Source organism: Hyperoodon ampullatus (genome assembly GCF_949752795.1).
Source record: "Hyperoodon ampullatus genome assembly, chromosome: 17".
Classification (NCBI taxonomy): domain Eukaryota; kingdom Metazoa; phylum Chordata; class Mammalia; order Artiodactyla; family Ziphiidae; genus Hyperoodon; species Hyperoodon ampullatus.
Window position 1 is genome coordinate 14,944,144 of NC_136930.1, and position 15,905 is coordinate 14,960,048.

A 15,905-nucleotide genomic window follows, 5' to 3' on the forward strand; every position below is an offset into this window, starting at 1 on the left:
TTGGCTGCATTGGGTCTTCGTTGCTGCATGCGGGCTTTCTCTGGTTGCGGCGAGCAGGGGCTACTCTTCGCTGCGGTGCATGGGCTTCTCTTTGCAGTGGCCTCTACTGTTGTGGAGCACAGGCTCTAGGCATGCGGGCTTCGGTAGTTGTGGCTCACAGGCTGTAGAGCACAGGCTTAGTAGTTGTGGTGCACAGGCTTAGCCGCTCCATGGCATGTGGGATCCTCCCGGACTGGGGCCCGAACCCGTGTCCCCTGCATTGGCAGGCGGACTCTCAACCACTGCGCCACCAGGGAAGACCTGTTGGAAGATTTTTAGTCACAGTCTCAATTTCAGTGCTTGTGACTGGTCTGTTTATATTTTCTATTTCTTCCTGGTTCAGTCTCGGAAGGTTGGGCTTTTCTAAGAATTTGTCCATTTCTTCCAGGTTGTCCATTTTATTGGCATATAGTTGCTTGTAGTAATCTCTCATGATCCTTTGTATTTCTGCAGTGGCAGTTGTTACTTCTTTTTTGTTTCTAATTCTATTGATTTGAGTCTTCTCCCTTTTTTTCTTGATAAGTCTGGCTAATGGTTTATCAATTTTTTCATCTTCTCAAAGAATTAGCTTTTAGTTTTATTGATCTTGGCTATTGTTTCCCTCATTTCTTTTTCATTTATTTCTGATCTGATCTTTATATTTCTTTCCTTCTGCTAACTTTGGGGGTTTTTTTGTTCTTCTTTCTCTAATTACTTTAGGTGTAAGGTTAGATTGTTTATTTGAGGTGTTTCTTGTTTCCTAACGTAGGATTGTATTGCTATAAACTTCCTTCCTAGAACTGCTTTTTGCTGCATCCCATAGGTTTTGGGTTGTCATATTTTCATTATCATTTGTTTCTAGGTATTTTTTTGTTTCATTTTTGATTTCTTCAGTGATCTCTTGGTTATTTAGTAGTGTATTATTTAGCTTCCATGTGTTTGTATTTTTTGCAGATTTTTTCCTGTAATTGATATCTAGTCTCATAGTCTTGTGGTCAGAAAAGATACTTGATATGATTTCAATTTTCTTAAATTTACCAAGGCTTGATTTTTGACCCAAGATATGATCTATCCTGGGGAATGTTCCATGAGCACTTGAGAAGAAAGTGTATTCTGTTGTTTGGGGATGGAATGTCCTGTAAATATCAATTAAGTCCACTTTGTTTAATGCATCTTTTAAACTTGTGTTTCTTTATTTATTTTCATTTTGGGTGATCTGTCCATTGGTGAAAGTGGGGTGTTAAAGTCCCCTGCTGTGATTGTGTTACTGTTGATTTCCCCTTTTATGGCTGTTAGCACTTGCCTTATGTATTGAGGTGCTCCTGTGTTGGGTGCATAAATATTTACAATTGTTATGTCTTCTTCTTGGATTGATTTCTTGATCATTATGTACTGTCCTTCTTTGTCTCTTGAAATAGTCTAAATTTTAAAGTCTATTTGGTCTGATATGAGAATTGCTACTCCAGCTTTCTTTTGATTTCCATTTGCATGCAATATCTTTTTCCATCCCCTCACTTTCAGTCTGTATGTGTCCCTTGGTCTGAAGTGGATCTCCTGTCAACAGCATATATACAGGTCTTGTTTTTGTTTCCATTCATCTGGTCTGTGTCTTTTGGTTGGAGCATTTAATCCATTTACATTTAAGGGAGTTATCGATATGTATGTTCCTATTACCATTTTCTTAATTGTTTTGGGTTTTTTATTGTAGGTCTTCTCCTTCTCTTGTGTTTCTTGCCTAGAGAAGTCCCTTTAGCATTTGTTGTAAAGCTGGTTTGGTGGTGCTGAATTCTCTTAGCTTTTGCTTGTCTGTAAAGATTTTAAATTCTCCATCATATTTGAATGAGATCCTTGCTGTGTAGAGTAGTCTTGATTGTAGGTTTTGCCCTTTCATCACTTTAATTATGTCCTGCTACCCCCTTCTGGCTTGCATTGTTTCTGCTGAAAGATCAGCTGTTAACCTTATGGGGATTCCCTTGTATGTTTTTTGTTTTTTTTTCCTTTACTGCTTTTAATATTTTTTCTTCGTGTTTAATTTTTGATAGTTTGATTAATATGTGTCTTGGAGTGTTTCTCCTTGGATTTATCCTGTATGGGACTCTCTGCACTTCCTGGACTTGATTGACTATTTCCTTTCCCATATTAGGGAAGTTTTCAACTATAATCTCTTCAAATATTTTCTCAGTCCCTTTGTTTTTTTCTTCTTCTCCTGGGATCCCTATAATTCGAATGTTGGTGCATTTAATGTTGTCCCAGAAGTCTCTGAGACTCCTCATTATTACCCCTAAGGGTAATAATGAAATTATTTTCATTCTTTTTTCTTTATTCTGCTCTGCAGTAGTTATTTTCACCATTTTATCTTCCAGGTCACTTATCCATTCTTCTGCCTCCGTTATTCTGCTATTGATTCCTTCTAGAGAATTTTAAATTTCATTTATTGTGTTGTTCATCATTGTTTGTTTGCTCTTTAGTTCTTGTAGGTCCTTGTTAAATGTTTCTTGTATTTTCTACATTCTATTTCCAAGATTTTGGATCATCTTTACTATTGTTACTCTGAATTCTTTTTCAGGTAGACTGCCTATTTCCTCTTCATTTGTTTGGTCTGGTGGGTTTTTACCTTGCTCCTTCATCTGCTGGTTATCTCTCTGTCTTCTCATTTTGCTTACCTCACTGTGTTTGGGGTCTCCTTTTCGCAGGCTGCAGGTTCATAGTTCCCATTGTTTTTGGTGTCTGTCCCCAGTGGCTAAAGTTGGTTCAGTGTGTTGTGTAGCCTCCTGTTGGAGGGGATTGGCGCCTGTGTTCTGGTGGATGAGGCTGGATCTTGTCTTTCTGGTGGGCAGGACTGCCTCTAGTGGTGTGTTTTGGGGTGTCTGTGACCTTATTATGATTTTAGGCAGCCTCTCTGCTAATGGGTGGGGTTATGTTCCTTTCTTGCTAGTTGTTTGGCATAGGGTGTCCAGCACTGCTGCTTGCTGGTCGTTGAGTGGAGCTGGGTCTTAGCGTTGAGATGGAGATCTCTGGGAGAGCTTTCACCATTTGATATTACGTGGACCAATGTCCTGAACTTGGCTCTCCCACCTCAGAGGCACAGGCCTGACAGCCAGCTGGAGCACAAAGACCCTGTCAGCCACATGGCTCAGAAGAAAAGGGAGAAAATAAATAAAGAAAGAAAAATAAAATAAAAAAGTCATTAAAATAAAAAATAGAAAATTTAGAAAGTAATAAAAAAACAAAGAAAGAAAGAAAGAAGAGAGCAACCAATCCAAAAAACAATTCTACCAATGGTAACAAGTGCTAAAAACTATACAAAAAAGAAAAACAAAAACGGACAGACTGAATCCTAGGACAAATGGTAAAAGCGAAGCTATACAGACAAAATCACACAAAGAAGCATACACATACACACAGAAAGAGAAAAAGGAAGAAATATATATATATATATATCTGTATATAAAAAAAGGAAGAGAGCAACCAAATCAATAAACAAATCTACCAATTATAATAAACTCTAAATACTAAACTAAGATAAACATAAAACCAGAAACAAATTAGATGCAGAAAGCAAACCCCAAGTCTACAGTTGCTCCCAAAGTCTGCCTCCTCAATTTTGGGATGATTTGTTGTCTATTCAGGTATTCCATAGATGCAGGGTACATCAAGTAGTTTGTGGAGATTTAATCTGCTGCTCCTGAGGCTGCTGGGAGAGATTTCCCTTTCTCTTCTTTGTTCCCACAGCTCCTGGGGTTCAGCTTTGGATTTGGCCCCGCCTTTGTGTGTAGGTCCCCTGAGGACCTCTGTTCTTTGCTCACACAGGAGGGGGTTAAAGGAACAGCTGATTAGGGGGCTCTGGCTCACTCAGGCTGGGGGGGGAGGGAGGGGTACGGATGTGGGGTGAGCCTCCGGTGGCAGTGGCTGGCGAGATGTTGCACCAGCCTGAGGTACGCAGTGAGTTCTCCTGGGAAAGTTGTCCCTGGATCATGGGACCCTGGCATTGGCGGGCTGCACAGGTTCCCAGGAAGGGAGCTGTGGATAGTGACCTGTGCTTGCACACAGGCTTCTTGGTGGCTGTAGCAGCAGCCTTAGCATCTCATGCCCGTCTCTTGGGTATGTGCTGTTAGCCACGGCTTGCGCCCATCTCTGGAGCTCGTTTAGGCGGTGCTCCGAATCCCCTTTCCTTGCGCACCCCAATACAATGGTCTCTTGCCCCTTAGGCAGTTCCAGACTTTTTCCCGGACTCCCTCCCGGCTAGCTGTGGCGCACTAGCCCCCTTCAGGCTGTGTTCACGCATCCAACCCCAGTCCTCTCCCTGGGATCCGACCGAAACCCGAGCCTCAGCTCCCAGCCCCAACACATCCCGGCGGGTGAGCAGACAAGCCTCTCAGGCTGGTGAGTGCTGGTCGGCACCGATCCTCTGTGTGGGAATCTCCCTGCTTTAGCCTCTGAACCCCTGTTGCTGTGCTGTCCTCCATGGCTCCAAAGCTCCCTCACCCCGCCACCCCCACCTCTGTCGGTGAAGGCACTTCCTAGTGTGTGGAAACTTTTCCTCCTTCACAGCTCCCTCCCAGAGGTTCATGTCCTGTCCCTATTCTTTTGTCTCTGTTTTTTCTTTTTTCTTTTGCCCTACCCAGTATGTGGGGAGTTTCTTGCCTTTCAGGAAGTCTGGGGTCTTCTGCCAGCGTTCAGTAGGTGTTCTGTAGGAGTTGTTCCACATGTAGATGTATTTTTGATGTATTTGTGGGGAGGAAGGTGATCTCCACATCTTACTCCTCCGCCACTTTGAAGGTCTCCCCGCATTTATTTATTGTGGAATGAGTCAATAGCTGTGCTGAAAGAATGCAATATACATTGATTATACATTACCAGACTATTCATCACAATATTCTCAACTCATAGGAAAGAATAGTCAGGAAAAATTAGAAATTTTGATATGAAATATCTCATCATGGCAAAATTTCTTTCCAAAGATAAAAAAATGAGGCTGTAACCAAAGTAAGTTTTCAAGTGGTCCATCAGTTAGCCAAGCAGAGATTTCTGATGGCGAGTTAATTAAATCTTGTTTGTAGCAGCTGAAGAAGAAATGTGTCCAGAGAAAACATTTGTTTAAAATAATTAGTTGTTTGGCAAAATCGGTTGCTCAAAGAGTTGAGGACATTAGGAGGAACATCAGTAGTTAAAAAAGAAGGCAAATGATTTCAAGCAGGTTCCCTTGGCTCTTGACGAGTTGAAAAATGTTACTGATATTCCTTAATTGTTAGTGTTTTTTCAAAGAATCAATACCAAGTTTGAAGTGATAAAGTATTAGCCCTATGGAGAGTCTGCATGGAACAACTACAGGTGAGAATATTTTCAAATAATTTATGAAAACACTAATTTAGTACAAGCTGAAGGGTGGTATTTGCTAAAATGTGTTACATCTGATGGTGGTAAAAACACGAGTGAAGCAGGAAAGGTTTGGTTGAACAAATTAACGAAGCTTTTGAAAATAAAAGTTGTTTAAAGCCTTTGGTTATTCAGCGGTACTTTCCAGAAAATATTTGAACCTGTTATTTGTTTTTGAAATAGTAGTTTTAACAGTGAACTTCATTCACTCTCATGGGCTTAATGGTTGTGAGTTCTGTGAATTTTTGTCAGAAACAGAAGCGGAGTATCCTAGCTTGGCCTTCCACATGATGGTTCAATAATTTAGCAGTGGTAGAGTTCTATTGTGATTTTTCTGAGTTCAGGGCTAAGATTGCAATTTTTCTGAAAGTGAAGAGCCTCTTTGAATTGTTATTATCAAACACTGAATGGCTTTGCAAATTAGCTTTTGCTGCAACTTAACAAAGTTTATTAATGAATTTAATTCACTATTACAAGGAAAACAGTGCTTACATGAGTAACTTATAATGAGGCAAAGTCATTTTGATTTTTGTTGTTTAAATCTCAAGTAATGTCAAACTGCTTTATCCACTTCCTATACTGTCCAATGTTAAAACAAGAAATGAGACCTTCATTCATACACAGATTTGTGGCAGTTATCTTTTCCAGAAGAATTTTAAGACTATAATGCAAATGCAAGAGAAATTCCATGTTTCAAAATCCATTTAACTGTGCAACTGAGGAGCTTCCATCTAACCTTCATTTAGAAGTAATTAATCTGCAATGTAATGACATGCTGAAAGGAAAATACCAAGAAAAGAATCTAACAGAATTCTGTAAATGCCTTTCAAGTGATGAATATACTCAAAATCACATGATTTTGGATTGCTATCAGTATTTGGTGCTACCTATCAGTGTGAAAGACACTTTCAAAGATAAAAATGTGTAAAATCTCATTACAGATTAGCATTAAAAATGTACTATTGCAATTAATTTTTTAAATTTATTTTTATATTGAGATAGAATTCACATATCATAAAATTCATCATTTTAAAGTGTATATTTTAGTAGTTTTTATTTTTTTCACAAGGTTGTACAATTACTATCTGTTCCAGAACATTTACATCAGCACCGAAAGAAACCCCATACCCATCAGCAGTTACTAATTCCCCCTTCCTCTAACTGCTATTTACTTACTCTCTCTATGGATTTGCTTATTCTGAACATTTAATGTAAATGAAATTGTTTATGTGGCCATTTGTCTGGCTTCTTTCCCTTAGCATATGTTTTCAAGGTTCTTCCAGTTGTAGCATATTTCAGGACTTCATTCATTTTATGGCTGAATAACATTCTATTATATGGATATACCACATTTGTTTATCCACTTATTAATTGATAGAAACGGGCTATTTCTACTCTTTTTGCTGTTATGAATAATGCTCCTATGAGTATTCATGTACAAAATTTTGTTTGTACACCTATTTTCAATTATCCTGGGTATATACCTAGTAGTGGAATTGCTGGTTGTCATGGGTTGGATTGCACCCCCCAAAGGATGCGTTATAGTTCTAATGTTTGGTGCCTTTGCTATGGTCTTGTTTGGAAATATGATTTTTGCAGATGTAATAAAATTAAGATGAGATCATACTGGGTTAAGGTGGATGCTAATCCTGTAATGGATGGCCTTATAAGAAGTGGGGAATTAAGCCACATGGAGACAGACATACACAGAGGGAAAACAGCAGCAGAAATTGGAGTGATACAGCGACAAGCTGAGGAATGCTAAGGATACTGGTAACCACCAGAAGCTAGAAGAACCAAGGAAGAATTCTTCCCTAAAATCTTCAGAGGGAGCATGGCCTGAAGTCACAGCCTGATTTTGGATTTATAGCTTCCAGAACTGTGAGAGAATACATTTCTATTGTTTTAAGTCACTCCGTTTATGTTAATTTGTTATGGAAGCCCTAGAAATCTAATATACTGGATCATATGATAATTCTATGTTTAACTTTTTTAGGAAATGTCAAACTGATTCAACAGCAGCTGTGCCATTTTACAATCTCACCAGCAGGATATGAGGACTCCAGTTTCTCCACATTTTCCCCAACAATTTTTTTTTTTTTAATTGAAGCCATCCCAGTGGGTGTGAGGTGGTAGCTCGTGGTTTTGATTTGCATTTTCCTAATGACCAACGATGTTGAGCATCTTTTCATGTGCTTGTTGGCCACTTGCATATCTTCTTTGGAAAAATATCTATTGAAATTCTTTGCCCATTTTAAATTGGGTTATTTGTCTTTTTATTGTTGAGGTGTAAGTGTTCTTTATATAATCTGGATATTAGATCCTAATCAGATATATAATTTGCAATATTTTCTCCCATTCTGTGTATTGTCTCTTCACTTTCTTGATAGTGTCCTTTGATGTACAAAAGTTTTAAGTTTTGATGAAGTCAATGTAATAATTTTTTGTGTGATTGCTTTTCCTTCTGTTGTCATATCTGAGAAAACCATGCCTAATGCAATGTTGTGATGACTTACACCTATGTTTTTTCCTAAGAGTTTTATAGTTTCAGCTCTTATGTTTAGGTCTTTGATTCATTTTTTAGCTAATTTTTGTGTACGGTGTGAGGTATGGATCTAAATTCATTCTTCTGCCTGTGGATATGCAGCTGTATCAGCACCATTTGTTGAAAAATTATTTTTTCCCCTTTGAATGGTCTTGGCATCCTCATCTGAAACCAGTTGACCATAGACGTACGGGTTTACTTTTTTTTTTTTTTTGAAGTATAGTTGATTTACAAAGTGATTCAGTTATACATGATCTATCTATCTATCTATCTATCTATTCTTTTTCAGCTTCTTCTCCATTATAGGTAATTACAAGATATTGAATATAGTTCCCTGTGCTATACAGTAGGTCATTATTGTTTGTCTATTTTAATTATAGTGATGTATATCTGTTAATTGCAAATTCCTTATTTAACACCCCCCACCCTGCTTTCCCCTTTGATAACCATAAGTTTGTTTTCTATGTTTGTGAGTCTGTTTCTGTTTTGTAAATAAGCTCATTTGTATCATTTTTTTAGATTCCACATATAAGTGATATCATTGATATTTGTCTTTCTTTGTCTGACTTACTTCACATAATATGATATGGTTTACTTCTTGAATCTCACTTCTATTTCATTGATCTATATGTCTATCTTTATGCCAAGACTACATTATTGTAGCTTTGTAGTAGAATTTTTTTTTTTTTTTTTTTGCGGTATGTGGGCCTCTCACTGTTGTGGCCTCTCCCATTGCGAAGCACCGGCTCTGGATGCGCAGGCTCAGCGGCCATGGCTCACGGGCCCAGCCGCTCTGCGGCATGTGGGATCTTCCCGGACCCGGGCATGAACCCGTGTCCCCTGCATCGGCAGGCGGACTCTCAACCACGGCGCCACCAGGGAAGCCCTGTAGTAGAATTTGAAATCAGGAAGTGTGAATCCCCAAACTTTGCTCTTATTTTTCTAGATTGTCTTGTCTTTTCTGGATCCCTTGTAATTCCATATTAACTTTAGGATAAGCTTTCCATTTCTGTGAAATAAGGCAGTTGGAATTTTAAAAGGGATTTTGTTGAATCTCTGGATCAATTTGGGGGGTATTGCTATCTTAATAATATTAAGTCTTCCAATCAATGAACACAGAATATCTGTATCCACCATTGATATATTTAATTTCTTTCAATGAGACTTTGTAGTTTTCAGTGTACAATTCTCATACTTCTTATGTTAAATGATACGTATTTTATTTTTGTTTCATGCTTTTTTTAGATTAATTTGCTTTATAAATTTCATTTTCAGATTGTTCATTGCCAGGGTATAACTAATTTTTGCATATTGATCTTGTATCTTGAAACTGTGCTGAACTCATTTATTAGTTCCAATAGTTTTTTAGTGGTACCTTAGGATTTTCTGTATACAAGATAATGCCATTTTCAAATAGAGATAGCTTTACTCCTTCCCTTCCTATCTGATGCCTTTTATTTCTTTTTTTCTGTCTGATTGCTTTGGCTAGAACTTCCAGTACATTTTGAATAGAAGTCTTCTATTGTCTTGTTCTTCATCTTGGGGGGAAGCTTTCAGTCTTTCACCATTAATTATTATGTTAGCTGTGGATTTTTCACAGATACCCTTGATTAAGTTGATTAAGTTCCCTTCTATTCCTAGTTTGTTGAATGTTTTTATCATGAGAGGTGATGAATTTTGTTAAATGCTTTTTCTTTTTGTACTGTCTTTTAAAAACCTGTATTCTATTATATGGTGTATTATATTGATTGATTTTTGTATATTGAACCAACCCTCATTCCCAGGATAAATCCCTCTTGGTTGTGGTGTCTAATCTACTTCTGTTAAATGTTTTTGTGTATATATTCATAAGAAATAGTGGTCTGTAGTTTTCTTTCTCTTTCCTTATTTTTTTGCAATGTTTTTGTCTGATTTTGGTATCAATCAGGGTAATACTGGCCTCATAGAATGAATTAGGAAGTGTACCCTTCTTTTTTGTTTTTTAGAAGAGTTTATAAAGAGTTCGTATTAATTCTTCATTAAATGTTTAATAGAATTTACCAGTGAAGCCATTTGATCTGGGTATTCCTTTGTGGGAAGGTTTTTGATTACTAACTCTATCTCTTTACGTGTTATAGGTCTATACAGCTTTTGAATTTCTTCTTGAATTAGTTTTGGTAATTTGTGTCTTTTTAGGAAAATTTCTACTTTACTTATCTAATTTGTTAACATACAATTGTTCATTGTTCATTGTATTCCCTTATAATTCTTTATATTTGTGTATGGTTAGTAGTAATGTTTCCCCTTTCATTCATGTTTTTAGTATTTGAATCTTCTCTCTTTTTCCCTTTGTTAAAGTTCTGTCAATATTGTTTACCTTTTCAAAGAACCAACTTTCCTTTTCAACTCTAGAATCTCTATTTGATTCCTTTTTATAATTCATATTTCTTTATTGATAATCTTCTATTTAATGAAACATCATTTTAATACTTTCCTTTATTTCTTTAGGCATGATTTCCTTACTCTTTGAACATTTTCAGAATAACTGATTTAAAGCCTTTTTCTAGTTTGTCCAGTGTCTGACTTCCTCAGGGACAGAATATATTGATTACTTTATTCCTGAGTTTGTATAAATCTTTCTTGTTATTTGCCTGTCTTGTAATTTTTTTGTTGAAAACTGGACATTTCAAGTACGATATGTGGCACTCAGGAAATTAGATTCTGTCACATTTTCAGGATTTGTTATAACTGCTACTTGTTGTAGTAGTTTTTTGTTTGTTTCGTGGCTTTTCTGAGACCTAATTTTGTAAAGTTTCTATCTTTTCTTTTGTGTGTGGCCACTGAATTATCCATTGGTTAGCTTAGTGGTCAGCTAATGATTAAACAGAGATTCCTTAAATGTCTGGAATCATTAAGTCTCCCAGTATTTTTCAAGAGATGATGGGTGCTTTTTGAGGTATGCCTTCAATACTCAGCCAAGAAGTTTACAACTCTACTTTATACTTCGCTTCTTTTCTTAGCATATTTACAGCCCTGGGTATTCGTATGGCCTTCTGTATTCTCAGGAATATGCCAGATCTTTTCTTCAAAGCACATGTGGACAACTTAATCAAGCTTTCCTCCAGGTTTTCCTTTTAAACCTTTTTGTTAGTCTATTGTTTGCCCTGACTGTTATCCATTGCCTCAGGCATCTATGATGTTAAACATTTGACAAATACTCTTCAGGGTGAGGCATTTAGTACTGGGTCAGTTCAAGTGAGATTAAACACAGCTGTCCTTTGGTATATGCAGGGGTTGGTTCCAGGAGCTGCTGCAGATAGCAAAATCCATGGATGCTCAAGTCCCATAGTTGGTCCTCTATATCTGTGAATTCTGTATGTGTGGATTCAACCAACTGGGGATTGTAAACCTGTTAGTATATGTATTAAAATATATCCACGGGAGCTTCCCTAGTGGCACAGTGGTTGAGAATCCACCTGCCAATGCAGGGGACATGGGTTTGAGCCTTGCGGGAAGATCGCACATGCTGCGGAGCAACTAAGCCCATGTGCCACAACTACTGAACCTGTGTGCTGCAACCACTGAAGACCACGTGCCTAGAGCCCATGCTTCACAACAAGAGAAGCCACCACAATGAGAAGCTTGCGCACTGCATCGAAGAGTAGCCCCTGCTCACTGCAAGTAGAGAAAGCCCATGCGCAGCAATGAAGACCCAACTCAGCCAAAAATAAATAAATTAAATAAATAAATTTATATAAATATATATATATATATATCCACGTATAAGTGGACTTGTGCAGTTCAAAGCTGTGTTTGAGGGTCAACTATAAATACAAGCATTTTGAATGGGGAGCTACCAGACGTCAAATAATAATTCTTTGAGAATGTAATCTGTTCTGCTCCCTCTGGTACTGGGAATGTGAGCTGTGATTTTTCAAGACTGCTGCTGGGCTGGGTATAGGACGTGTGCAAGTTAAGACAAAGCTTAGTTTCTTACTGAGATTTAGATTTTTTTTTTGATTAAATGCTTCCTGGATTGCTGCAAGCCTTTGGTTAATTTCCAAAGTTAAGAAAAAGTTTATTTTGACATTTTTTGCTACTTTTTTGCTGCTTTTCTGGAGGGGCAAACTTTTGGAGGTCCTTACTCTGCCCGTTTTCCTGATGTTGCTCTGCAATTAATTTTGTTTTTAGGAAAAACTAACTTTGACCTCCAGTTAAGTGAAATATTATCCTCCTCAAAGAATTCCATTATTCATATTCTTATCACTATTGTGGACCTGTATTAAAAATAAGTTGCACTTGGGGGCTTCCCTGGTGGCGCAGTGGTTGAGAGTCCACCTGCCGATGCAGGGGACATGGGTTCATGCCCAGGTCCGGGAGGATCCCACATGCCGCGGAGCGGCTGGGCCAGTGAGCCATGGCCGCTGAGCCTGTGCGTCCGGAGCCTGTGCTCCGCAACGGGAGAGGCCACAACAGTGAGAGGCTCGCCTACCGCAAAAAAAAAAAAAAAAAAAGTTGCACTTCGTTATTTAGTTCCACTAAATTTGTGGAAATATTTTTCTTTCTTATTATGTATGTACCTATAGACGATCCTCGTTTTTTCTTCTTGGTCCAAAGCTTAAAATATTTACTCTCTGACCCTTTACAGAAAAATTTTGCTGACCTCTGGTCTAATCCAAGGTACAGAGATTTTCTCCTATGTTTCTTTGAGAATTTTATAGTTTTAGGTTTTAAATTTAGGTCTATGATCCATTTTGAGTTAATTTTTGTATACATTGCAAAGTATGGATCCAAATACATTTTTTCCTATATTGATATGCAATCATTCTATCACAATTTATTGTAAAGGCTGCTTTTCTCCACTATTTTGCCTTTGAATATTTGTCAAAAGTCAGTTGTCTGTACATGTGTGGGTTTACTTCTGGAATTTTACTCTTTTCCATTAATCTATTTGTCTTGTCTTTATGCCAATACCATGCTGTTTTGATTACTATAGATTTATATTAATTCTTGAAATCAAGGAGTGTAAGTTCTTCAACTTTATTATCAGTTTTTTCAGAATTGTTTGGCTATTATAGGTCTTTAACATTTTTATACATAATTTAGAATTAACTTGTCAATTTCTACAAGAAAGTCTTGCTGAGATTTTGATTGGGAAGAATTGACATCTTAACAATATTGGGCTTTTGGAACTATGAACAAGGTATATCTCTTCATTTGTTTAGGTCTTCTTTGATTCTCTCATAAATATATTGTTTCTAATCCCAGGGCCTTGGAATTTAAGGACCGCACCTATTACAGTGCTAAGTGGGAGCATACAAGTTCTTGACTCTTAGGCCAGGTTGCCTGCTTTTTCATTCTGGCTAGCTGTGTGATCTTGGGGAACTCACTGACCCCACTTTGCTTCAGCTTACTATTTATAAGACAGGAAGGGGGACGATAGTACTTATTCATAGGATTAATATGAGTTAATATATAAAAATTGTTTAGAACACTTTCTGGCAGAGTACTATGTAAAGGTCAGCTTTCAAATGCCGTGATAAGAAACTCATGTATACATAATTTAACTAATACTCTTAATACTGAGGGATGAGTATGCCTAAAACCTTCTTACTGTATAAGGGTAAGTAAAAATGAATTATATATAGCAAGTGGCAATAACTGCAAAAACTTTTTTTATGTCAGCACAATCTTTAAATTCACAGGGTGGTAATGAGCCTAAGTGACAGTAAAGTCCTTTGAGGCTTGTGAATAAAAACAGTTTTATAATAATTATAGTTTACATTTGTAAAGAGCTTTTAGCCTTTAACTACTTTCATGTGTATTATTTGAGCACATGATGACTGTGAACAGCTTTTAAACTACAGAAGAGAAACTCTAGATTGCTAGCCAAAAAATACGAGTTAGACATTTCTTATTTTGATTTTAAAATAAGCACACAAAAATCCTTAACTTTAATGAATGAATGCTTTGTATATAACAATAGACAAACAGACTGTGATTTATAGTATATGTAGCATGATGGTTAAGAGTATAAGATGCTGAAGCCTGACTGACTGGGTTCAAATATCTGCCTCATCACTTTCTAGATGTATATGTACAGGCAAGTTACTTAACTGCTTCATGTCTTGGTTTCCTCATCTGAAACTAAGGATAAATAATAGTACTAACTTCCTAAGGTTGATGATTAAGTGAATTAATATATGTAAGATATGTTTATTTACTCATAGTTACATACTGTTATTTATTATTAGTATAGTAGTAGCAACCATAGTAGCATTTTGTTGTTATTGCTGTTTATTATTTTTTAAATATTTTTTTTTGCCCAACCCTATCCCCACTGGTTACAGATTTTGCTGCTTCCGTTGTATAGGATCCTATGAAGTTGTCATCTTTGTAAATGAGAAATGGTTGAATATCAGAAATTTCAAAAGGTTCAACCTCATACATAATAACAACTAACACTGTAGGACAGCTACAGTTGTAGAGAGGGTTGTGTGTGTGTGTGTGTGTGTGTGAAAGGTGGGAGAGAGAAAATGGAAATTTGTGAGCATTTTATACTCCTTGGGGAACCACAGCTGAAAACCTTTATTCTAGCCTGTGGTTTTAGGCATTCAAAATCAAATACAATTGCCCTAGTGTGCTTTCCTACTTCCAATTAATGCAGAAAATAACATTTTTTTTCTGATTATAAAAGTGATGCCTGTACTGATGGAAAACATAAACAGTTCTCAAAAAGGAAAAGAAAATAATTTATAGTCCTATCTTCTGAGATAATTGCAACTAACCCATTAGTATATATGCATCCAAACTTTTTTCATTATTATAGTAGGGTTTACTTTCTTAAAAATAAAATATGTGGGATCGCACTATATATTTTCATTTTGTATTATTTTTTTATTCAGGTTTAAACTTTTGGGAGAAAATAAATTTTGGTCTCCTGAGGTTCTCAGCTTCATAGGTTAGTAATTACATAGCCAAAGGCAAGTTTCCTACCTTTCTATGCCTCAGTTTCCACATGTGCAAAATAGGGTAATCATTAAAAGAAATTAAATGATATTGTGCATGTAAGGTCTTAGCATACACCTGGCATAGCATACACCTGGTATATTGCTGATATCATTAGATAAAAACTGGGAAATAACTTGGAAATATAAGGTGTAGTAAAGGCTGGTGGTAGACACGTTTTCCATGGATAACAAACATGGCCAAGGAATTACAAAACATACCTTTTTCTCTAAAAATGAGACTTTTACCCTAAATGGGAAAGGAATTTGAAAAAGAATAGATACTTGTATATGTATAACTGAATCACTTTGCTGTACACCTGAAACTAACACAACATTGTTAATCAACTATACTCCATTATAAAATAAAAATAAATAAATTGGAAACATAAAAAATCAATAAAATGAGAGTTTTTATATAGTAGCTGAACTTAACATGTTACCTAGCAAATTATACCGGTATAGAAGCTAAGTCCATCGGTTAGTCAAATAACAGGCATTAGTTATTTCAATTTGAGCAACTGGAGAATAGTGACAGAGATACTCCTTTAAAAACCTTTGGTGAAGGAAAAGTATAGGAGTAAAGTCTATTGGGACACCCTTGAAATGGAATTGAAAATGTGACTGGGAGGTCTGTACCAGGTGATCACAGTGGTGAGGGAGGCTGCATGTTGAGAGGAAGGAAGGAGGCGTGTGGATGGGACAGATCTTTCTCAAGATATCGATAGATTCAGAGACCTTTGTTTCTCTCAAAGGGTGGATACAAGTCTGGTTCTATGCAAGGATATCTTCTGTACATTCAAATCCCAGCCCAGATATTTGGGTAGAGGAGAGGTGTTTGTGATAGAAAGGTAGAGGGTTAATAGATATCCACCCTAGAAACCAGTTGGTCTTAAAAAACATGAAGAATTTCTAAGAGAATAATAATGACCAGTATTTACTGAGTGCTTCCTTTGTATAATGCACCATTCTAACTCATT